This window comes from Peromyscus eremicus, chromosome 6 (assembly GCF_949786415.1).
Source record: "Peromyscus eremicus chromosome 6, PerEre_H2_v1, whole genome shotgun sequence".
NCBI lineage: Eukaryota > Metazoa > Chordata > Mammalia > Rodentia > Cricetidae > Peromyscus > Peromyscus eremicus.
Genome location: NC_081421.1, coordinates 29,602,860 through 29,628,600, shown reverse-complemented (window position 1 = coordinate 29,628,600; position 25,741 = coordinate 29,602,860). Strand labels below are relative to the sequence as shown.

Below are 25,741 nucleotides of genomic sequence, written 5' to 3'. Positions count from 1 at the left end.
ACAGTGAAGCAAAACCATAACATTAAACCTGACTTTTTCCCCTATCCAATATTATAATCCACTCAGTAATCCACTCAGTATTCATTCATTCATAAAATATTACACTGGAATTGCTTCCATGCACTGGAAACAAGATTGTGATACTCTAGAGATATGTCTCAGTTTTCTGTTTTCTTGGGTACCAAAGTACTTTTTCAGTCTACATGGCAAATATCTTCATGTACTTCCTGTGGAGTGATATCAACGCGGCACCTCACAGTAGGTCCTGGAAAGCAGCAGAAGTCTCAGTGTGAGGCAGTGCTGGAGCTCAGAATATACTTATGAGTCTTTTCACCATTGACTATGTGTCCCAAGCTGTGTCTGACTCTATTTATACTGCAGGCTTCAGTCCTTGTGACGTTTGTACCAAGCTAAGGAACCTGTAACCATGGTTCTATGTTAATAATTGACTAGCAGAACACTATGCGGCCTGAGCAGGAAAGGAAAGGAGATGTCCATCTTAGTAAAGGGAAATGTTTCTTCTGTAACTGGAAAACCTCAGCTTTCATCTCCGACTTTATCCCTCATTTAACATGAATGGAACAAGGCATCTGGATCACTCAGAAGACCGTAAGGAAAGGGTGAGGCGGCAGATGGAGTTTATTTGGATTTTCAAAGCCTTTTGATTTAATACCTCAGAGCTCTGTTAATGGGAAATGACAGTCTAGAGGTGACATAGGAGCATAGCCCTTTAGTACTCTTTGTCAAGGCCACTAACCAAGTCAGTCTTGGGCTTCTGGGACTTTGTTTCTGGAAGTTGTCATAGGGGCCTCTTGGCCTATAATGAGCTGGACATAGTGAAGAGGAAGGAAAGACTGCTCACAGCACAGCCACTCTGAGACAATTAGTCACAAACTTCAGGTGTGTGGGTTGTGTTGTAGACATATCAACTGGGGTTGGACACCCATGATCACTTATTCTCCATATTTCAGCCAGTTGTGAACTTCTCTAATAGTTTCCACATGTTGCAAGAAAAAAATAAAAGCCACCTTGATGAGGGTGAGAGCTACACGAATCTGTACATGTAAGACTGAATATATAGGAAGTATATTGTTTTGGGGATGATGGCAGAATAGTTTCTCCTGTAGGATCTATGTCCTGTCCAGCCCTGAGTAATTGGTAAGATGTACAGTGTCATTAATGAATCCTGCCTACTGAAAGGACCCTACTTCCTGTTAAATGGCTGTCAATCACCACCAATGTGAAAGTGCCACTATGGCACCATGAGGGATATTTTGCTAGGCCAGTCATTGTGTTTTGCAGGCATTACATGTGGGTGCTGCTATTGATAGATTTCTCTTTTGGTAGCTTGCATAGAAATTTATGATACTGTGAGAGTTAGCCCTTAGGTAGGAGGCTTCTAGGTCAGCTCCAGCTTAATTCCTCCAGATCTTGTCTTCTATGTGTGTGATGTCTTCCGCAATAGGGTCCTACCTTCAAGTTATGGGAGGCAAACAAGGGCAGTGGCAATAGCCTGTGCTCTTTTGGGAGTCTTTTGGATTCCATGGACCAACAACTTGAAGGGAGATTTCCATGCCTTGTACTAGAGTGTTTGCTAGACAGTCTATGGCTCTTGGAGGGAGCAGCATCACCCCATGTGACATCATTCCATGTAAACTACACCTATCTGTCTGACCATTTATCCTTTATGTACTTATATGTATGTATACACACATAAGTATTATATGCATTTGGGAGTAAATTTATAAAATTATGTTTTGCTATGGCTTTTTCAAACAACCATACTGTTATTTATCTCTTCTTCTCTTCTCCCCCTCTCTGTTATCCTTTCTCCTCTCTCTGCTGTTACTGTGACCCCATTTCCCATTTTCCCATTCATAGCTCTATGTCCAACTAACCTGTAGCAGCAATGCCTGCATTACTACCTGTTCACCATGTCCTAGAAAGGGACTGAAGATCAAACAGAGACAAGAACAGCCGGTCATTTGTCTCAGTAGAATGCCATTTATTGAAGGATGGAGGAGGCCTTAAATACAGGCTTACATCACAATGGGAGAACCCTGGAGGGCAGAAGTTCGCTACAGATGTTTTACATTCTTGCATCCTAGCTGTTTACACCAAATGCAGGATACACAAACAAAGAACCTCCAGTGAGCATTCAGGTGGAAGGAAACTGGCAGGGAATCAGTATAGGGAGGACATCTGGTCAAGGTCAGCAAGAAAGGCAACAGATACTGGAAATGGGGGGTCAGGGCCCAACAGGTCCCCCTTTTTTACTAAAAAATGAGCTTCTGTCTTAGGGACGTCAGCACGTCATCTTATCCGTCATGGAGACACCTGTCCAGGCCACACAGGCTCTCTGTCTTAGGTTGGTGAGTACCCTCCAAGAATTACCTGTCACTGAATACTTATTACCATACAGGCTCAACCATGTGTGAGCTGCAGAGTTAACTGCTGCCAAAGATCTCAAAGTGGTGCTAGGCTTGCAATCTGTACGTTTGACACAGAAAAGACCAACAGAAGTCCTAACCCACCCATAGCCAATAGGTTAATGGCAATTGAGCCATTTTCTTCCTTAGCTAGCCTTATAGCAAATTGGAGTCCTCATAAGATGGTATCCCAAAAGCAACTGGAACTTGAGTTTTATAAATTTTATAACTACCAAAGCCAATCAAAATGTATATAACTGCTGAATTAAATTTATCATGCCCAATAGAATGAAGGAGTAATTAGCTGTAGTAGCTACTTTTGTTGCCAGGGTCTCCACTGTGCTGGCTGTAGTAACCAACTGTGAAAAAGCAATCCCAGAAACAGTAGCAGCGGTGGCCACCACCACTATAATAGCAACAACAGAAGCAGTGATGTCAAATTCTTTTCTGAAGCGTGTGAGCACCATCTGTGTCTTACTGCCATGGTCCACTAGCATGGACACAACTCCAGGAACATGAACCACCAAGGCCCATTTTTCTTGATCCCAGCACAACTTAAGCTGGCAGCTCTGCAAAAAAAACATCTAAGAACCACAAAGAAAAACAGAGATAGCACACAAGGAGCAGAACTAATGGTCTCATAATGGCTACATTTTAGGCTCACAAATTTAAAGGTATCTTTAAAGGGGGTTATATAAGAATTTTAGGAGGCCATAAATGTTGCACAGAGCCACTCCTGAAAAGTAGGTACTACACCAGTTTGAATAAGTTTGCGAAAATGAAAAGGTTTAGCTGGCATGGTATTGTTAACAAATGGAGGTCAGTGACCTTCAGGGTTATTCTTAATCTCCAAGGTGCTTGGGTGACACGTTCTCAAACATACTTGAAAAAGCAGTTACCATACATTACCTTCTGAAGAATCCAACTGCGTGGCTACAGTTCTTAGGCTTATGTTAATGCTTGTAAAGGCTGGCCATTTTGGGTTCTCAATCCCCACTGGCATCAGAAGGGGAGAGTTTTTCAAGAAGGCCCAATAGGTCTCTGCCACAGGGATTCGGCAGCAGCCACAGGACACACACAGCACTCAGGAACCCAAAGAGGAACCTCATTGTCCTGTGGAAAGACACAAACAGAACCGCGGGCCCACAACAACATCTGATTGAGTCCCCTCCAAGTACTAGTAGAAAGATCCTTCCATAGCACCAGAGGATGATTTGCAACAGGAGCCCTCCAGTGCTTATCTGCAACAGATATTCCAGCAGAATCCACTGATAAAAAATTTAAAATACATAAAACAAGGGAAAGAATAGAACGTGGAGAGGAAAGATGAGCCCCTCCCCACCTCCTCCCATGCTAACTTTCTACTTTCTTGACTTCTACAGTTTGTGTGTGTTTGTGTGTGTGTGTGTGTGTGTGTGTGTGTGTGTGTGTGTGTGTGTGGTTATTCCCAAATTTAAAGATCCAGAGCTAGGATCCACAAACAAGAGAACATTTGGCATTTTTCTTTCTGGATCTGCATTACTTCATGCAGTATAATATTTTCCAATTCTATCCATTTACCTGCAAAGTTCATGATTTCATTTTTCTTTACAGCTGAATAGTGTCCCATAGTGTATATGTACCACATTTTTATTATCCATTCAACCACTGAAGAACATTTAGGTTGTTTGCATTTCTTGCTATTGTCAATAGAGTGGCAATGAACATGGCTGAGCAAGTATCTGGAGTAGGATGTTGAGTCCTTTGGACATATGCTGTGGAGGGGACAGGTGGTCATGTGGTAGATCTACTTTTAGCTGTTTGATAACTCTGCACACTGATTTCCAGAGTTCGTGTTCCAGTTTGCAATCAGCTTTCTTGTCAGTTTTTTTCTTGATTTCAGCTACTGGGGTAGGATGAAATCTAAAAGTACTTTAAATTGTATTTCCCTAATTGCTAAGGATGTTGAATACCTTTGGAGTTATTTCTTGGCCATTTTTATTTCTTCTTTTGAGAACTCTGTTAAGATCTATAGCCCACTTTCTTTCAGGTTATTTGTTTTCTTGATTCTTAGTTTTTTTAAGTTCTTTATATATTATGGATATTCACCTTCTATCAGATATACATCTAGCAAGAGTCTCTTCCACTCTGTGGGCTTCCAGCTCAGTAGACTGTTTCCTTGGATATATAGAAGCACTTCAGTTTGTCAGTTGTTGGTCTTGATTCTTGAGTGAATAGAGCCCTATTCAGAAAGTCCTTTCGTACACCTATATCTTGTAGGGTGTTTTCTTCTAGACATTCTAGCATTTCATATTTCACATTGACCTCTTTATTCCACTTGCTGTTGATTTTTGTGAAGGGATAGAGATAGGGGCCTGATTTATTCTTTTAGATGTCAACATCCAGTTTTCCCATTACCATTTGTTGAAGACACCATTTTTCCTCTATTGTGTCTTTTTGGCATCTTTTCCAACTGCCACGTGCTGTAATTTTGTGCACTCATATTTGAGTCTTTTATTTGTTCCATCAATTTACTTTTTTTTTTTTGCTCTAGTACCTTATTTTACCACTATTACTCTGTAATATGTCTTGAAATCTGGAATGATAATCCTTTTAGTATTATTCTCTTGTCCAGATTTTCTTTGGCTATCTGAGGTCTTTTGTGGTTTCATATAAACTTTAAGGGTTTTTTTCTATTTCTGTAAAGACTGTCAAGGGAATTTTGATTGGGATTGGATTGCCAAATTGCTTTTGGAATAATGGTCATTTTCATAATATTAATTCTACTAATTCACCAACATGGGAAGTCTTTGTATTATCTAGTGTCTTCTTCAATCTCTTTCTTCACAAACTTAATGTTTCCACTTCAGAGATCTCCTGCCTCCTTGGTCAGATTTATTTTTAGATATTTTTGAGGTTATTGTGAATGGGAGCCTGTTCTCAGCATCTTATTATTGGTATATGAGAAGAACACTTATTTTTGGGAGTTTATTTTTGTATCCTGCCACTTTGCTGAAAGTGCTCATGAGTTTTGTAAGTACTATGGTGGAATGTTTAAGATTTCATGTGCAAATAGAGATAATTTGACTTATTTTCTTATTTGTAGCCCTTTAATTTCTTATTGCTGTTCCTACTGCTTTAAGCACTATATTGAAAATGAGCAGGGATGTGGGCAGCCCTGTCCTGTCCAGATAATCATGTAATATTTGTCATTAAGTCCATTTACATAATTAATTACGATTTATTAATATGTATGTTGAATCATCCTTGCATCTCAGGGATAAATCCAATTTATGGTGGGTGATGGTTTTTCTTATGCCTGTATTCCATTTGCAAGTATTCTATTAATGATTTTTGCATCCACATTTATCAGAGATATTGGCCCATAGCTTTCTTCATTGTTGTTGTTGTATCTTTTCCTAGTTTTGATGTTAATTTTAATAATGGCTTTATGAAGGAGTTTGGAAGCTCTCCTTCTTTCTTAAAAAATAATTTAAAAATTATTGGCTGTGGCTCTTTGAAAGTCTGGAATAATTTTGCTGTGAATCCATCTGGGCCTAGACTGGTTTTAGTCATAGGGCTTTTTATTTAATTTTTTACATTCTGATCACAGTTTCCCCCCTCTACTTCTCCCAGATACACTCCCTATCTCCCCTCTCCCAGAGATCCACTTTCCCTCAATTTCCTCTTCAGAAAAAAGCAGGCCTCTAAGAGACAACAGTTAAATAGGACAGAACAAGATACAATAAGACAAGGCAAAAGCCTTCCAATTGAGGCTGGACAAGGCAACCCTATAGGAGGAAAAAGAGTCCTAAGTACAGGCAAAGGAGTCAGAGTTGTACCCACTCCTACCATTAGGGCTTCCACTCCCACACGCACAAAAACAAGCTAACAGCCATGACATATGCTGAGGACCTGAAGCAGACCCATGCAGGCCCCGTGCTTGTTGCGTCAGTCTCTGTGAGCCCATGTGAGCCCTACTTAGTTGATTCAGTGGGCCATGTTTTCCTGGTGTGCTCCATTTCCTCTGACTCCTACAGGCTTTCTTCCCCTCTGCCACACTGTTCCCTGATCTCCTGGGGGAGGGACCCAATGAAGACCTCCAGGTTAGAGACTGTCTCCACATAATGTCTGGCTGTGGGTCTCTGCACCCCTCCCATCTGCCGCCAGAGGAAGTGTCTCTGATGATGACTGGACAAGGCACCAGTCTTGAAGATAGCACAACACTAGGAATCTTTTTTTTTTTTTTCATCATGTTTGGTTCTACCCTCAGTCTCTTGGCCACCCAGCTTCCGATGATTCCTGGCCATCTAGGCACTATAGAGAATGGAGTCCCTCTTGTGGCATAGGCCTCAAGTTAAACCATACTTTGGTTGGCCATTTCCACAAATTCTATGTCACCATTACCCCAGCACATCTTGCAGGCAGGAAAGATTTAGGTGGAGCTTTGTGGCTGGGTTGGTGCTCAGGTTTCTCTTTCCTTAACCTGAAGAGTATCATCTTGGGTCAAAGAGACTAGAACACAGGAGCTCAACCTGTTTATGCTCAATGAGCTGTGTGGATGTTGTCCTTGGCATTGGGGCCCTGCTGTCAGTTTTCAGAGAGCAACCTTCAGTCCTAGCATCAGCTTGGATTGTTTAGGGATCTTGACAGGAACCCTAGGCCAGCAACTCCACCAACTACAACCCAGTCCCACCACTGGAAGCCTTCCCTGGCTACAAAAGATGCCCAATTCAGACTCCATATCCTCCATTACTAGGAGTCTTCACTAGGGTCACCTTCATAGATTACAGGAAGTTTCCCTGCACTAGATTTACACTTCCCCAATTCTCCCCATTTCCAGCTGTCTTTCTCCATACCATCTCCCTCTATCCTCTCCTCTACCTCCTGCTCCTGCCTAAATTCACCCCCAAGTCTACCTGCAAAATTTATTCTATTTCCCCTCCCAGGGAGATCCATGAGTTCCCCCAGAGCCCTCTTCTTTACCTAACCTTTTAGGGTCTGTGGATTGCAGAATGATTATCATTTCTTTAACAGTTAATGTCCCCTTATAAGTGAATACATACCATGTTTGCCTTTCTGGATCTGGGTTACCCCACTTAGGATGATTTTTTTTCTAGTTCTATTCATTTGCCTGCAAATTTCATGATGTTATTTTTTTAACAGCTGAATAATACTCCATTGTGTAAATGTACCACGTGGTCTTTATCCATTCTTGTATTAAAGAACATTAAGATTGTCTCCAGGTTCTGGCTATTATGAGTAAAGCTGCAATGAACATAGTTGAGCGAGTGCCCTTGTGGTAGGACTGGGTGTCCTTTGGGTATATGCCCAATGTGATATAGATGGGTCTTGAAGTAAATCAATTCCAAATTTTCTGAGGGATGGGCGTATTGATTTCTATAGTGGCTGTACAAGTTGGCACTCCCATCAGCAATGGGAGAGTGTTCTTCTTGCTCCACATCCTCATCAACATGAACTGTAACTTGTGTTATTGGTCTTAGTCATTCTAACAGATGTAAGATGGAATCTCAAAGTAGTTTTGATTTGTATTTCCCTGATGACTAAGGATGTTAAACATTTCTTTAAGTGTTTCTCAGACATTTGAGATTCCTCTATTTTCTCTGTTTAGATCTGTACTCCATTTTATAATTGGATTATTTGGTTTTTTGATATCTAATTTCTTGAGTTCTTTATGTATTTTGGATATTAGACTTCTATCAGATGTAGAGTTGGGAAAAATCTTTTTCCATTCTATAGGCTGCCTCTTTGTCCAATTCATGGTGTCCTTTGCCTTACAAAAGCTTTTCAATTTCATGAGGTCGTATTTATTAGTTGATTTTAGTGCCTCCATTATCAAAGTTGTCATTTGTGTCAGTGTATTCAAGGTTGTTTTGCACTTTCTCTTCTACCAGGGTCAGTGTGTCTGGTTTAAGTTGAGGTCTTTAATTCACAAAGACTTGAGTTTTGTGCAGGGCTATAAATATGTATCCATTTGCATTCTTCTATGTGCAGACATCCAGTTAGACCAGCACCATGTGTTGAAAATGCTTTCTTTTTTTTCAAGTGTGTATTTCTGGCTTTTTTTTTTTTTTAAAAAAAAAAAAACAACTAAAAATGAAGTGTCCATAGGTATGTGAATTTATGTGGGGGGGGGAGGTCTTCAATTCAATTCTATTGATCAACATGTCTGTCCTTATGCTAATACCATGAGTTTTTATTACTATAGCTCTGTAGTACAACTTGAAATCGGGGATGGTGAGACCTTCAGCAGTTTTTTCATTGTTCAGGATTGTTTTAGCTATCATAGCTTTTACTTCCATATGAAGTTGAGAGTTGTCCTTTCAAGGTCTGTAAAGAATTGTGTTGGAATTCTGGTGGGGAATGTTTTGAATTTGTAGAGTGCTTTTGGTAGGATGGTCATTTTTACTATGTTAATCCTACTGATCCATGGGCATGGGAGATCTTTCCATCTTCTGATACCTTCTCCAGTTTTTCTTCAAAGCCTTGAAGTTCTCATCATACAAACCTTTCACTTGCTTGGTTAGAGTTACCCTGAGATATTTTATATTGTTTGTTGCTATTGTGAAGAACGTTGTTTCCCTGATTTCTTTCTCAGCCCATTTATTATTTGTATATAGGAGGGATACTGATTTTTTAAATTAATTTTGTATTCAATCACTCTGTTGAAGATGTTTATCAATGTAAGAGTTCCCTGGTTGAATTTTTGAAATTGCTTACATATACTATCATATCATCTGCAATTATCAATGCTTTATTTCTTTTCTCATTTGTTTCCCCTTGATCTCCTTCAGTTGTCTTATTGCTCTAGCTAAAACTTCAAGTACTATATTGAATAGATACAGAGAGGGTGAACAGCCTTGTCTTGTCCCTGATTATACTGGCATTGCTTTAAGTTTCTCTCCATTTAATTTAATGATGGCTATCAGGTTGCTATATATTATCTTTATTATGTTTAGATATGTCCCATATATCCCTAATCTCTCTATGACTTTTAAATTTTATTTTCTGTATTATTATTGTTATTATTACTTTTTTAATTATTATTATTATTATTATTATTATTATTATTATATTTTTGGGTTTTTTCTTTTTCTTTTTAAGATTGATTTATTATGTATATAGTGTTCTGCCTGTATGTATGCCTACAGGCCAGAAGAGGGCACCAGATCTCCTTATAGATAGTTGTGAGCCACCATGTGGATGCAGGGAGTTGAACTCTGGAGCTCTGGAAGAGCAGCCAGTGCTCTTAACCTCTGAGCCATCTCTCCAGCCCTCTCCATGACTTTTATCATAAAGGGGTGTTGGATTTTTTTCAAAGGCTCTTTCTGCAATTTTCTTTCAGTTTGTTTATATTATTATATTAATATAATATATACTACTATATTATATATTATATATAATATATTACGTTGACTGATTTTCATATGTTGAGCCATCTCTACATCTCTGGGATGAAACCTACTTGATCATGGTGGATGATCTTTTTGATGTGTTCTTGGATTCCATTTGCAAGTATTTTATTGAGAATTTTTGCATCTGTGTTCATGAGGAAAATTGGTCTGTAATTCTCTTTCTTTGTTGAGTCTTTATGTGGTTTGGGTATCAGGGTTACTACAGTCTCATAAAATGAATTTGACAATGTTCCTTCTGTTTCTATTTTGTGGAGTAATTTGAGGAGTATTGGTGTTAACTCTTCTTTGAAATTCTGGTAGAATTCTGCACTGTAACCATCTGGTCCTGGACTTTCTTTGATTGGGAAACTTTTAATGACTACTTTTATGTCACTAGAAGCTGTAGATCTATTTAGATTGTTTAACTGATCTTGTTATAACTTCAGTAAGTTGTACCTATCGAGAAAATTATCCATTTCTTTTAGATTTTCCAATTGGTAGAGTAGAGGTTTTCAAAGTATGTCCTTATGATTCTCTGGATTTCCTCTGGATTTATCTGTTGTTATGTTTATTAATCTGGATATTCTCCCTTCATCTTTTAGTTAGTTTAATTGAGGGTTTTTCTAGCTTATTGATTTTTTCAAAGAACCAACTCTTTATTTTATTGATTGTTTTGTATTGTTCTCTTTGTTTCTGTTTTATTGATTTCAGCCCTGAGTTTGACTATTTCTTGCCATTTATTCTTCTTGGGTATGCTTACCTCTTTTTGTTCTAGAGCTTTCAGGTATGCTGTTAAGTTGCTAGTAAGACTCCAAATTTTTTTTCATTTTCTTATTTTTTTAATGTAGGCACTTAGTGTTAAGAACTTTCCTCTTAGCACCACATGCATTGTTTGTTTCATGAGTTTGGGTATTATTGATGAATTTATCTTCACGGAATTCTAGAAGTCTTTAATTTCTTTCTTTATTTCTGTCTTGACCTATTTTTCATTCAGTCGACATTAGCTCAGTTTCCACAAGTTTGTAAGCTTTCTGTTGCTGATATCCAGCTTTAATCCTTGGTGATCTGATAGAATACAGAGAGTTATTTTAGTTTTCTTGTATTTATTGAGACTTGCTTTGTGTCTGAGTATGTGATCATTTTTGGAAAAATTTCCATAAGGTGCAAAGAAGAAAGTATATTTCTATTTTGTGTTTGGGGGGAATGTTCTGTAAATATTTTTAGGTCCATTTTATTTATAACATCTGTTAGCTCCAGTATGTCTCTGTTTTGTTTTAGTCTGAATGATCTGTCCATTGGTGAGAGTGGGGTATCAAACTCTCCCACTACCAACATGGGTGGGCCAGTACATGATTTCAGCTCTTGGAGTGTTTCTGTTACAAACTTGGGTGCCTTTGTGTTTGAGGCATAGATGTTAAGAACTGAAATGTCACCTTGGTGGATTTTCCCTTTGATGAGTATGTTGTGTCCTTTCTCATCTCTTTTGATTAGTTTTGGCTTGAAGTCTATTTTGTTAGATATTAAAATGGCCGCACCAACTTACTTCTTAGGTCTGTTTTCTTTGGATATCTTTTTCCAACCCTTTACCTGGAGGTAATGTCTATCCTTGATGTTTAGGTATTTTTCTTGAATGCAATAAAAGAATGGATTCTGTATTTGAATCCATTCTTTTAGTCTGTATCTTTTTATTGGGGAATTGATACCATAGATATTGAGAGATATCAATGGCCAATGATTTTTGATTCCTGTTATTTTGTTGTTGTTATTATTGTTGTTGGTGTGTGTATGTGTGTACATGTGTTCCATCTATGTTGGCATATTCATGGACTGCTGTCGTAGGATAACTGAACTCTAGTGGCGACACACTGTCCTGGCTGTTATTATGTTTTTACCTTGGTGTCTAGGCATCTGGGATTGGGTTGATTTTAGGTCTAGGTGCATGTTTTTATATTTGTCTTTTTTGGGCACATGTTTTGTTTCTTGGTTTCTGTTTCTTTCTGAATTTTTGGAGAGTGTGATGGCTATGTGTTTCCGGGTAGGAAATTTGCTTTGGATCTGATATTTCTTTTGCTTTGGCCTGATTTATGGCCACTGGGGATTCCATGTAAAATGTGTTTCTGGGTACTGGGAGCTGACACTTAGAAATGCTGATAGGCTAGAGGTCTGAAGGTATTCACAGGAGGGAGAAAGGTAAAGTGTTCAACCAGGATCTTCTTATTTATTCTTCTGAAAATAAAAACATTTGAAGAGAGATCACTCCAGAGGGTCTGCTATAGACTAGGGATGAGACTGGGGGTTGGATCTAGAAGACTGGAGGGAGAGAAGATCTCCAGCAGGCCTACTGCTTCCCTGGCAGGAGTAGTCTGTGAGTTAGTGGGGAATGCCTGTTGGAGTTGAGGGCTGGCATAAAGCAACATGTAGGGAGAAGGAGATCAGGAGGGGAAAGCCTGGGATCCACTGGAGATATAGGCAAAGGAGGATGACCATCTGTAGCACGTGTGCAGTTGCAGAGATAGGGATGAGACTGGGGGATTGGGTTTGGAGAGATGAGGAAGTGGTGAAGGTGTTCAGTTAGCTTATTAGTTTCTGTAGCCTTCTCAACTAGTGTGTTCCCAAGGAATGTCTGTTGGCGTTAGAGGCTGGGATACTGGGATGAGTTAAGGAAGGAAGGTTGGGGGAGAAAGTCTTTGTGATCTGTTGAGGATGGGGTCAAAGAAGAAAGGGAGACCACAGCAGGTTTCCTGCTACAGAGCTGGATAAGATTGAGAGGACTGGTTCTGGAGGAGCAGAAGGAGAGGTGCAGATCAGCCAGCCATCAACCAACTGGGGGCTGGGCAAAGCAATGAATTGGGGGAGGGAGGTTAGAATGGAAAGGTTTGTGGGATCCTCAGAGGATGGGAACTGGGGGGGGGGTAGGGAATAGGAAAGGCTGCCACAGGTGTTCTGCTGAAGAACTGGAGATGACACTAAGGAACTGGATCTGGGGGAATAAGAGAAAAGAGAAGATCTGCAGGCAGCCTACCCAGTTGATGGGCAGGCATGGCCTGTGTTTAGCAGGGGGTGCCTGCTGGACTTGGGGGCTGATGAGTCAGGGCAGAGAGGTTAGAAGGGATGGTCTGTGAGGGGTGGGGAAAGAAAGGCTGCAGCTAATGTTCTGTTGCCATGCTAGGGATGAGAGTGGGGACTGGATTTGGACAGGAGGAGGGAGTGGTGAAGGTCTTCAGCTGGCTTACCTATTTTCCTGGCCTGCTCAGCTGGTGTGTTCCCAGTTGGATTTTGTGTCTTGATCTGTTCAACTAACTTCAGCCTTTGATTGCGGGATTTAGGCAATTTATATTTAATGTTATTGAAAGATGTTTGTTGCTGTCATTTTGTTGCTTTTTTTGGTCCTTTTCTGTGTAGCAGTAATTATAGCTTTGCTTGTTTTCTTTCTGCAGCCTCTTGGCTCTGCTTATTCCTGCTCCCTTTAGTCTGAAGGGTTCTGTTAAAGATGCTTGATGGACGTGAGATCTTTTAGTCCGCTTATATCATGGGAAGTCTTTCTTTTCACTTCAACCGTACTGATAGTTTTCCTGGGTAAAGTCATCTTGACCTTTTTGGTCTTGTAAAACTTGGGATGCTTTACTCCAGGTTCTTCTGGCTTTTAGAGTTTCCACTAAGAAGTTAGTTGCTATTCTGATGGTTTTGCCTTTATGTGTGACTTGTGAATTTTCTTTTCTAGCATTCCATACTCCCTTTTTGTTTTGTATACTTGATGTTTTAACTATAAGATGCTATGGGGAGTTTCTTTCCCAGTCTATTTGATGCTCTGTGTGCTTCTTGTTATCTGCATAGGTATGTGCGTCTTTGATTTAGGGGCGTTTCCTTCTATGATCCTGTGGAATGACCTATGCCATTTACCTGGGATACATCTATGCCTTGTAGTTCATAGATTTGATATTTTCTATGACGTTTCAAAGTTCCTTTCATTCATTTTATTAAAAAACTTTCATTTTCTTGTATTGAATAGTCCAGTTCCTCTACTTTATCTATAAATATTAATATTGTATCTTCAACTTGATCTATCCTACTAGTAAAGCTTTAGTTATGAATTTTCTAATTAGTGTATTAGTTTTTCTTAACAAAATAGCTGTATGTTAGTAACAAAACAAATCCTATTAAGTGTGGATTACTGTGGTAATCCTGAAAAGAGTTTTAAATACTTCCTGATTTATCAAATGAAGTGTAAATTTTCAAATCACTTTAATATCAAGGAAATGCTAATTTCTCAAAAGTATTTAACTTATACAGTTCTTGAACAGTTTTCATGAAAATGCCTTATTACAAGCTATGTTTTAAAAACAGAATTCTCGACAAAATCCCAACACAGAAAAGGGGCAGTGGACACAGAGCCCACCTTTAACTATGTAGTTGATAGCTGCTGGGATACAGAAAATCAGTTTTCTTCAGTGGCTCTGGGCATATCATCATACTCCAAAGCATACCTCATGCTCAGGAGCAATAGGCCAATACAAAATTCCATGGTGTGTGTGTGTGTGTGTGTGTGTGTGTGTGTGTATTTTGGGTTTGGTTTTGGGTTTTTTTTTTAAGAGAGAGAAAGAAAATGAAATTGGATGGCTAAGTCTCAGGATGACAGAAGAAATGGGAAGTGTTAGGGGAGGTGAAAGAATATGATCAAATAGATTGTGTGAATATTAAAAAATAAAATAACAGAATTTGCAGTGATTTTTAGTATTTAATCTTCTTTACATTGTATTGAAAATGCCTATACATATTAAGACTAATTATTGTAGAACAATGGTTTTAGTTTACTTTCATTCTTATGGGAAAATATGAATGTAAAAAAATATATTGAATTAACTTTCTACTAGGAAAGCCTATCATGATGGAACATTGCCAAGTTTGTTGATTCTTTTACTTTTTATTACTAAACTTTTTTTAAAAATCCTAACACAAGAAATTATAATTAAAGAAATAATTGGACTTTTCCAAGTGTGGGAAACAGATTGAAATTATATACACCTCTCTTGATTTTTTAAATTTGTATACAAATAGGAGATGCGTTAGATTCAGTACTAATGAATACTAGGTAATATAGTTAGTAAATGCATATAATAAAATATTAAAGTGATTTATAGCACAATGAGGTATTAATTAAACCAATAGGCTAGGGTTTCTATCTTGTTTTCTTTAGATATCTGTAGCAGGATGAATGCTAAGGTAACTAAAGTCTGAGTGTTAAATTGCTACAGTCATTTTAATGAAAATTTTTTTCCATACAGTCAGGTGCTTGAATACTTGTCTCCTAGTTGGTGATGCTATTTAGAGAGATTTGGGTGGTGTAGCCTTGGAGGAACTATGTCACCCAGGCTGGGCTTTGAGATGAATACTCCCACTCCACTTCCCTCCATTCTCTTTGATTTGCGATTGTAATTGAGGACATGAACTGTTAGCTTCCTGCTTCTGCAGCTGTGCCTGCCACTTGATGGGTGCATTCTTATCTCTTTGAAACCACAAGCCTAAATAAACTCTTTCTTCTGTAAGTTGCCTTAGTCATGGTATCCCAGCAACAGAAAAGCAACTAACACTCACAGTCGTTCAAGATCCCAAATTTAGTTTCTCCTCTGGGTTAACTTACTTAACAAGGGCTCGGGGCCCAATCAAATTTTCACTATTCAATGAACAATATAGAACCTAAGAAACTGCTTTTCAAGATAAGAAGTGGCCAGGGACAGGATGCAAGACACCTAGAGCTTTCAACTACCTGGTAGAAAAAGCATTCTGCTTCAAATATACCATAAAGCAAAAGGGAAGGCATATACCATATGCCCCTGGATGGATCAAGGAGAAATAAGAGAACTCATCTATGGCACTGGTCACAGCATGACAGACAGTTTCAGTCCTATGACTTATTTTTTAATATTAAATCTAGAATCTGGTTTTGGCATAGTGCTTCATCTTGTTCTGACTTGTTATTTATGATATAGTTTTCACAGGAGAAAACTCAAATCCAGAGTTTCTTTCAAGGTAAGGGGAGCAGGGAGGTACTGACCAGAGTTAGAATGTTATGCCCAGATCATGGGGACCCCCAAAAGATCACCATGGAGACCAAATCCCTACAAAGAGCCTTTATTTTCAAGCTCGGAGCTTGGACTCTCTGTTGGATGCAGTGGTGAGAGCAGAGAGCCCCGAGCCCAGGCAGGGTGGGGTTTTTACCATAGCAGAGGTTGGGGTGAGGGGATTTCCAGGATTGAGGGCCCTGGTTGGCTGACATTTGTCTAGGGGTATAGAGAATGTTTGGAATGTCAGGTGTTTTCCCTCAGATGCAGGCCCTCCCTGAGTGGGGTCAGCTTATGGCTTTTTCTGGATCCAGTGTTACCTGTTAGTAAGCCTGTCTGTCACAAAAGTTGTGTCTGGGCCTCTAAGCCTGTGATGGCAGTTGTGTGGTCAAGCTGTTTTGACACCCCTTCACCCCTGTCCCCACCTACAAGAATATCTACCATGTCTTTAAATTCTAATTCTGCCCAACCTAAGTCCCTCTTGAATGTTCTGACTCTTGGAGGTTTCAGAAGTCAGGGGCTCGCTATGTTTAAAATGAGGCTGTAACACTGGAAAGGGGGCCAATGGCTGTGTAAAACTCAGACCATCCAGAGCATGTGGCACACACAAAGGACTTTAAACCTCCTTAATTCCTTTTCTTCCTTCCTTAACAGAGAATGAGACTCCTAATTATCAGATTCTCAGCAGATTTTGTTCATTTTTTTTAAAACTCTGATCCGCATTTTTTTTCCTTTGCTGGAACTGACTGAAATTATAAAATGATTATGTAAAATTATTTTAGGTTGAGGGAGTCCTCAGATTCCAATAATCCCCTGTCTATTAGACACCCATCATTGAAAAGCCACAGCTGTCTTGCTGGGAGCTTCGTGCCAGGAGAGGAGCCTGCTATCCTGTAGCTATAGTCTTTTGTTATTTTCTTCCCCTGGCATTTACAACTGTACCAATTTTCAGTTTACAAGTTGACTTGTCATTCTTACATCATATATCATCTGAAGTGGTCCACATGTTTCATGTTTTCAGTGTAGTGTGATGAGGATCAGGCACCCATGAGATGAAAGGATGTATGTGAGGTCCTTTGACGAACAACAGTTAATTTTTTATTTCTTCTACTTTCATTTCTTGATTTGGGCATTGGGACTGTTTGCTTTCACACCATAAAAAGAGAAATATCTTCTCTACAATTCTTAAGCTGTTTTTTTTTTAAATGAGGGATCATGAATCAAACATACAGACTGAATGAGATAGATTACAGATATTGTACTTACGAATACCTGAGACACCATGAGAAGGACTTCACGTGTTCATTTCACATAGTCCCATCATTTTGTCTCTATTACAGACACAAATAAGATGTCTTAATACATTAAGAGGATGCCCAGTATCTCACTAAATATCAGTGCAGAATCTGGCATGAGATACAGGGCCATCTTTCTTAAAATGCATGACACAGTTTCAGTTAAGGATGGGATCTAGCTCCAACTTTTGAATTTATGCTATACCTAGTGTTGCCCATCACCAAATGCATCATTACGGCTGGAAGCTATTGAAAATACATCTCTAAGACCTATACAATTGTAGGAAAACCCCTTTTTAACACAAGCAGCATGCATAGTAGAGTTTTTTTGTTTTTTGTTTTTTGTTTTTTTTTTGGTTTTTCGAGACAGGGTTTCTCTGTGTAGCTTTGCGCCTTTCCTGGAACTCACTTAGTAGCCCAGGCTGGCTTCGAACTCACAGAAATTCACCTGGCTCTGCCTCCCGAGTGCTGGGATTAAAGGCGTGCGCCACCACTGCCCGGCACATAGTAGAGTTTAAGAAGAAGAAGCCAAAAGCATTATATTTGTCAACATATGTACATACATACATGTATATGTGCATATATCTCTTCCCTTCTGAATGATTTCAATAGAATATCTCAGAAGTTTAGATATCAAAGCAATTATGAGATGATAAAATTGAACCTCTTCCTTTCATAAATGTTGAAAAGATATATGTTTAGATATATTTTTAACTTTTGTTTTAAATGTATATGATTTTTATTTGCAACACTTTATTCAATAAAGTTAAAAATTCAAAAATAATATTAAATTAAAATGTATATATTTTTAGGTCTTTCATAAATATTTATTGAGGGTTTGTCACATGCCAGCTACATTTCTTGTGAAACAGGGATGCGAAGATACAGAAAGAGTGCTCTGGGGAAACTTAGTGGGGGAAAAATAATAACTGGGTGAAATTTTCCCGGGTTATGATAAAATTGTGTGTGTGCATGTGTGTGTGTGTGTGTGTGTGTGTGTGTGTGTGTGTGTATGTGTATGTGTGTGTGTTGCGTGACTTTTACAGGGTACATGTGAACAAATGCTATTCCAGATATGTTGTTTGAAACTTAGATGGTCTTTTAATAACAATCCCAGAGCCAGATATCAGGGTGAAAGCTGAAAGATCAGAGAAGCAGAGCAGCCAGTCACTAGTTCTTACTTCTATGAAATCCTCAGCCTAAAGAGAGTGAATTCCTGTTTCCTCATACCTTATACACCTTTCTCTGCCCAGACATAACTTCCTGGGATTAAAGGTGTGTGTGCTTCCCAAGCAAAGGCATGAGATCCTAAGTGCTGGGATTAAAGTTGTATGCCACCACTGCCTGGCTCTGATTGCAGTGTGGCCTTGAACTCACAGAGATCCAGACGAATCTCTGCCTCCCAATGATAAGATTAAAGGCATGTGCTACCGCTGCCTGACCCCTATGTCTAATCCAGTGGCTGGCTCTGTCCTCTGATCCTCAGGCAAGTTTATTAGGGTACACAATATATCACCACACAGATGGATTACTCCAGAGAAATTGCTGATAGCAGACCAAAGAAACCATTTCCTCCCAGTCTAGCCGCGTGAAGCAAGGAGAGGACTGAAGCTGCTTACAGGAATATGGTTGAGCGGTGGCTTGAAGGAGAATGGATGCTGCAAAGGCAGCTACCTCACTGACAAGCTCATTCAAGCATGAGTGATGAGTTATAAAACTAACTCCTTCGAACTCCTGACACAACTTTCAGACAACTGGGCCAACAAAAAGTCTCCCGTCTCTAGCAATTTTTATAGCTCTGTGCAACTGTGGGATGTTGGGAAGGCCCAGATTGGGCCCCATTCCAAACCCCACCCAGATGTTCAGCTGGGAACTCAGGTCCACTCCTCCCATTCCAGACCCTACCTGTAGAAAGCCCACCAAGCAGCAGCTCCTCCCTGGAGCTCCTCAAGACCATCCCTTTTAAGGTCTGATTTATGGTCTTCCACATGGTCTCTCCTCTTCCCCTGAGATCACCCAGAGATGCTTTGGTCATTAAATCTGGACTTTTAATTTGGTTTGATTTGGCTTACTGCATGGGCAGACTTATCTACTATTAGGGGATTTTTTCAAAATACTTATCATCTGGTGCTGGGCCTGGGTAGAATCCAGTCTTTACAAGACCACATGGCACGGTGTAGCCTTGGGGGTTAGGGGAGAGCTGTTAAGCTGGTAAGGCTATCAGTACCCTAGTCATCAAATGCCATCAGATCTGAGTAAGCAGGAGTGAGACAGCTTTTCAGTTACCTAGACAGCTGTCCCAGGTCTCTCTGTGGTCGTCGGGAACAGAAGTCCCAAAGTATCAGTCTTCGTCTGCCAAGATCAGAGGATCTGACAAACTTTCCCGTGGAGTAGGAATTTAGGGAGAGTGACCTACCTACTTTGTCTCGGCAAAGCGGGGCAATCATTTCCACAGTGTCCTGCTTGTCCACAGTCTGGACAGGGTTCTGGCATCAGTTAAGGTATAGCAGTTATCCACTTGGTGGCTGGCTTTGTTGCATTTAAAACAAGTGGACATTCTTCAATCTTCCTTTGAGGAAGTACAGAATGCTGCCAGGAGCTGGCATGTCTCTATCACAAGAAGCTTTTTTTATTAAAATACCATACTGTTAGATCTCTGAAACACTTGAGGATTAATTGTTACTGAAATAAATGGAACATGTATGTACACTCAGGCACGCAAGACCAATCAGAAACAAGCTTACAGTAGTCACATTTCCATAATTATCTGTTAGGTATATCTGAACTAGACAAATGTTTAGGCTTAGCTTTGAGAAAGCATATATACAAGCTAAATCTGGACATACAGTTTACCCAATTAGCTACAGCTTACCAAAATTAGTAAAAGCAAGAAGATTAGATGGAATATCTCAGTCTCTAGTTTTCAACTATGATCCTAAGGCATAATCATAAGGCAAGGCCAAGTTTTAACATTGCAAACAATTTAGTGATTTTTTTTTTTGGTTGTTGTTGTTTTGGTTTTCTTTCTTTGTTGTTGTTTTTCGAGACAGGGTTTCTCTGTGTAGCTTTGTGCCTTTCCTGGATCTTGTTCTGTAAACCAGGCCTGCCTCTGCCTCCCAAGTGCTAGGATTAAAGGCATGCGCCACCACCGCCCGGCACAATTTAGTGTTTTTAAAATCAATATTGAGGGGTTTATTCTTAGGTTACAAAATCTGGCTGCTAGTAAGTTACATCCCTGTACATGAATGCATGGAGATGCAGCTTTACTACTTCAGTAAACCAGTGTTGTTTTAAATCTTACCTTTTATAAACCTTGTTTTTAGGACAGGACAGGGATTATCATATAGCTAAAATGTATTGGAGACTTAATGTCTCCTTGGTGGGGCCACTCCATGTGGTCACCCTCATTCAAGATGGTGGTGAAGTCATATGACCTCCTTTTTTTCAACCTTAGTCAAAATGGTGGCTGCCCAAGTGGCTGGCTGTACTTAATTAGGGTAGTGGCAGACTATGTGTTATTTTCCAGAGCAGTTCCAATTTGGAATTATAAACTTTACAGATGTTAAACCATGCCAAATTGCTTAGCTGCTTTTTGTTTAATAAGGTAGAACAGTATAAAATAACTTTCTCTGTCATTGCATCAGATTCAGGGCCAGAAAAACCCAGAGGGAAAATCTGAGCCCAGGCGGCTAGTTGTTACCGAGATACATGGAACATGTATGTACACTCAGGCATGCAAGACCAATCAGAAACAAGCTTACAGTAGTCACATTTCCATCCATACACACAAAGTAGGCGGGACTTTTTTTTTTTAACAGGGAGACAAACAAGACCTTCCGAGGGAAACCATGTCAGATGGCCAACTTACAACTGCCACTCATGGTGCCTGGCTCACAGGCAGCAGGGTCCGAGGTGGGTGGGGTGACAAGTTTGCAAGCGGGAGTGCCTCAGGCATCTGAGCCTGGAGAAGAAGACGCTTGGGGGTGGGGGACTGAAAAAGAGAGTAGCAGCACAGGCTGCCCAAGATCGAAAGAAAGCCTGCTTGAGCGAGCTGGAACAGCAAGCGGAGGATTGAGAGGAGGATGTAGCAGAGTGTAGGGAGAATGGATTTGTCAAGGGTGGATGGAGCAGGCAGGTAGAATTTAATACAGCAGCTTAAGCTATGTCTCCCAGGCTGTTGGGGGAGGAGAGTGTACAGCTATGTGCTGGGTATGAAGCAGCAGTGTCTCCGGCTTTTATTTACCCAGTTTGGGGTGGGAGAGCAGTCAGGAACAGAGAGAACAGATCAAAGTGGGCACTTGGGCTGGCCTTGCCAAAATGCCACTAAGAGAAAAAAAAAACTGGGGGAGTGATAGAGCAACAGCATGGGAAGCAGGCAGATGAACAGGGGACCACAGACAAACAGGGAGGGGGCAGGAATACAAAGCCAGGCACAAGAGGGCCATAGCAACCTTGGCTTCTCATTAATTGGTTGCTCCTTAGTTAAGTTTCCTGTTAAAAATACAGACAGGTTTGCCTCATTCACAGGCTTCATAATACAGGATAAAACAGATTGCAGACATCACACACAGAAATCCACAAAGATACCCCCACAATAGACTGCTTACAATGGTCAAGAGACAGCCCAAACTGACCTACTCTGGTGATAGGATGGCCAAACACCCCAATTGTCGTGCTAGAAACCCCATCCAACGACTGAGGGAACTGGATGCAGAGATTTACAGCTAGGCCCCGGGTGGAGTTCCGGGAGTCCAATTAGGGAGAAAGAAGAGGGTTTATATGAGCGAGAATTGTTGAGACCAAGGTTGGATAAAGCACAGGGACAAATAGCCAAACAAATGGAAACACATGAACTATGAACCAATGACTGAGGGGCCCCCAACTGGATCAGGCCCTCTGAATGGGTGAGACAGTTGATTGGCTTGATCTGTTTGGGAGGCATCCAGGCAGTGGGACCGGGTCCTGTGCTCAGTGCATGAGTTGGCTGTTTGAAACCTGGGGCTTATGCAGGGACGCTTGGCTCAGCCTGGGAGAAGGGGACTGGACCTGCCTGGACTGAGTCTACCAGGTTGGTCTCAATCCTTGGGGGAGGCTTTGCCCTGGAGGAAGTGGGAATGGGGGTGGGCTGGGGGGAAGGTGAGGGGGGCTGGAGGGGGGAGAACAAGGGAATCCATGGCTGATATGTAGAACTAAATTATATTGTAAAATAAAATTAAATTAAAAAAAAAAGTTTGGTTATCTTTTAACTCTTATTGATACTTTTACAGGATGGATGGAGGCACTCCCCACTACCAAGAAAACAAAAGATGTGATGCCTCAGGTACTCCTGGAACACATCAACCCCTGGTTTGGCATGCCACCCCCTAAGCTCCTGGGACATCAAAGCTGGTAAATAGAGTATTTAACATCCAGCCCATAGATATTCCACATGGTTTCTTCTCTTCCCCTGAGATCGCCCAAGGATGCTTTGCTCATTAAATCTGGACTTTTAATTCAGCTTGAGTTGACTTATTGTGTTAGTGGAGTTACCCACTAATTGGGGGATTTTTCAAAATACTTATCATGGAGAAAGTGCCTTGTGAATCTTAGAAATTTCAAGAGATCCTGAGCCTCAAAAATTTCATTTTCTCCCTGGGATTTATGAGCCCTCTTCTCCTTGATAGACTAACTCAAGACATTGAAAATAACCACAGCAATATGTTTTTTTGTTACACAGAAGGGATGCTGGGATGGGAATCTTGAGAGACTTCATCAAAGACTGAATACTAGAGTAGCATCTTCAAGGATCAATAGGGATTTCCCAAAGGCTCTGGAATCAAACCCTTTCCATTTGTAATGGACCAAGGAATGTTACCAGTGAGCAGAAGGAAGTATGGTGAGGAGTGGAAGTCAGCCTTGGATTCTTTGCTTGCAGAATTAATGAGAAGCCAAGGTTGCTATGGCCCTCTTGTGCCTGGCTTCCCTCTAAATTGTCTCAATCTTCTAACATCTGGTTCTTGAGCCAGCCATCTGCTCTGGATTTAAGAGCCACTATTGCCACAAGAAAACTTGTTGTGCATTGGACCTTGACATGAAGCTAGCATCAAATACCATATTTTTTGTGATCCCTGATGATGGAGTTCTTTTTATGAAACCAAACTTGCTGGGATCAGTGGCCACCCACAGTCAAGCAGGATAGCCACTGGTGGTCTCTCAGACTTCTTTGTTGTACTTTCCACAAGATGTGAGGTTAAGCATCAATGAACCTGATTTCTAAGCTAATGGTGCCACCTCGACACAGTGAGAGAAGAAGCAAAATCTTTGTAAATGCGGTCAAATTCTGACATGTTTTTATAGTACTATAGTCCAAGTACAAAAAGAAATCCTAGATTTCTCTTAAAGAGTGGCTGTGGGGAATATAATATATATATATATATTATATATATTATGTATATTATATATATATTATATATATTATATATATATTCTATCAGAGGGTTAAATAAAACAAAGAAACTCCCATCTTCAAAGAGATTTATAAGACTCCATCTGGCAAGAAGTCCTCCTCTCAGTCAGCAAAGTGTGTGCTCAAGGTTGCATTCTGTTCTCAAAAGTTGCCCCTTGCTTGTCTACAGCGCTGTTTTGAATTAGCCAACCTCATAAGAATGTGAGGCTAAGCTCTGAACACTCTGAGTGAGGCACAGGCCCCTGTGGCTGTGCTTGCTTGCTTAAGCACAGCTCTACACCATCTGCAGAAGTACAAACTTTTGCCTTGCAGAAATATTTGGATTTGTGGTCATTTTCTTCGGACCCCAGACCCTTTTCTTTTTTTTTATGTTTCATAATTTTCATTTCAAACTTTTTATTATATAAATATTTCATACAATATTTTTCTTTTAACTTTTATTAATTCTTTTTTTAATGAATTATTTGTTTACTTTATGTGTATTGCTGTTTTCCTGCATGTATGTCTGTGTTTTCCTGTATATATGTCCTTTGAGGATTTCCCATCATGCACTCTGATCTACTTATCTCCCCATCCCCTTGCATTCACTCCCTGCTTTTACAACCTCCCCGGCAAAACAGAGAAATTTAGAAGAAAAACCAAAACCAAAACCAATGAAGAATCTCATCGTGGAAGCTGTAGTGTGACCTATAGAATCACACAGTTCACCCTTTATTTCCCTGTTAGCACTCCAGACCCATTTCTAACATGGATCACACACATCAGAACTTCTTAGGGAAGCCGAATTCAATTCAGGGCATCATTCTTTCTAATCCATTGATTATCAAGAGACAGACCCTAGAGGATGAATACTGAACCCTCACCAAATGTAATTCTTATGGGGATTAGATTTGAAAAAGACAAAATGAGGACATTTTTAATTTTGAAAAAGTTTCTTAACTTATTAAATTTATGTTTTCCATTATTCACTGGTCCCTTCAATTATGTCCAGAGGAAAACGTGTTCTAAGAAGTCTACAGGATACCACAAATAAAACAAACCAGAAGTACAGAGCAAATATTTGAGCATGCAAACACTGTTTGGTTTTATGTTTGGACATTTAATACTGCATGAGTAAAGAGAGCCTTGTGTTTTCTTGTCTGGCATTTACTAGTGAGGCTCGTGTTAAAGCAGTAATCGCATTAACTAAGAGTACCAAGCAGAAGTGTATGCAACAAGGGGGCAGAAGGCAGGGCCCACGGCAGCATTAATGCTAACGGGCTGCACAGGTGCTGCCAATGGGGGAGGGCTGGTGAGAACTTCCATTCTCACTGCTCACATCTGTGGGTGTCTAAGAGGGGGCCCTCTTGTTCACTGGGCCGTGGAACAGCTGGTAAGACTAGGCCCCCTTCTCGTAGGAGTCATGGAAGAGACATCATGGTGATACTCTGTCGTTTTCCATCTCTCCTAATTTCTCCCTTTCTTCCCATATGTCTATTAACCAGTGTGCTTCATTCCTGTTGCCAATATCTAAACTTTATTCCATCAGTTCTGAATGATTACAACCCCCTAACTGGTTCCCTGGTACTTCCTGTCAGAATTGCCTTTCTCAAGCAATCTCTCCACCCCCTCCCCCCTCCCCTGCCTCTTTCTCTTCTTCTTTTTTTTAAAAGAAAACTTAAAGAAACATTTCATTGAGACAATTCTTTCTCTTTGTCTACAGGGTCAAATCCACAATTTTTATCATCCCGGTGGCTCCTCCCAACCTTTCTTCTAGTTGACTTTCATAAGTCACACAGAGCTACTCCAGAACAGTGAGTGCAATGCAGGGAGCCATTCATGAGTTTCTTTTCTCAGTTTGTTCCTCAATGGCTGGTGGTGGGTCATGCAATGAGTCAAACCTTGTAAAATACCGTTCTGGCACTGCTTACGATGGCTTAAAAAGTGTAGTATTTTCCCTCCTAACATCAGCTTATGTGCTCACAAATTGAAGACAGAAAGATGAGGAGGAAGGGAGTGAGACAGACAAAGAGAGAGATGAGGAAAGAGGAGGAGGCGAGGGGCAGAAAGGGGAGGAAAATAGAAGAAATAAAGAGAAAAGACAAGGGGAAGAGAAGAAGAGAGGAGAGGAATGGGGAAG

At 40.3% G+C, this 25,741-nt stretch overlaps 1 long non-coding RNA gene across 1 annotated transcript; it reads left to right on the top strand.

The window, feature by feature from the left end:
• Positions 1–464: 464 nt before the first annotated feature.
• Positions 465–25,435, top strand: LOC131912388 (uncharacterized). Its single transcript, XR_009379615.1, has 3 exons — positions 465–620; positions 22,445–22,565; positions 25,325–25,435. It is a non-coding gene; the product is annotated as an uncharacterized LOC131912388 (long non-coding RNA).
• Positions 25,436–25,741: the final 306 nt, after the last annotated feature.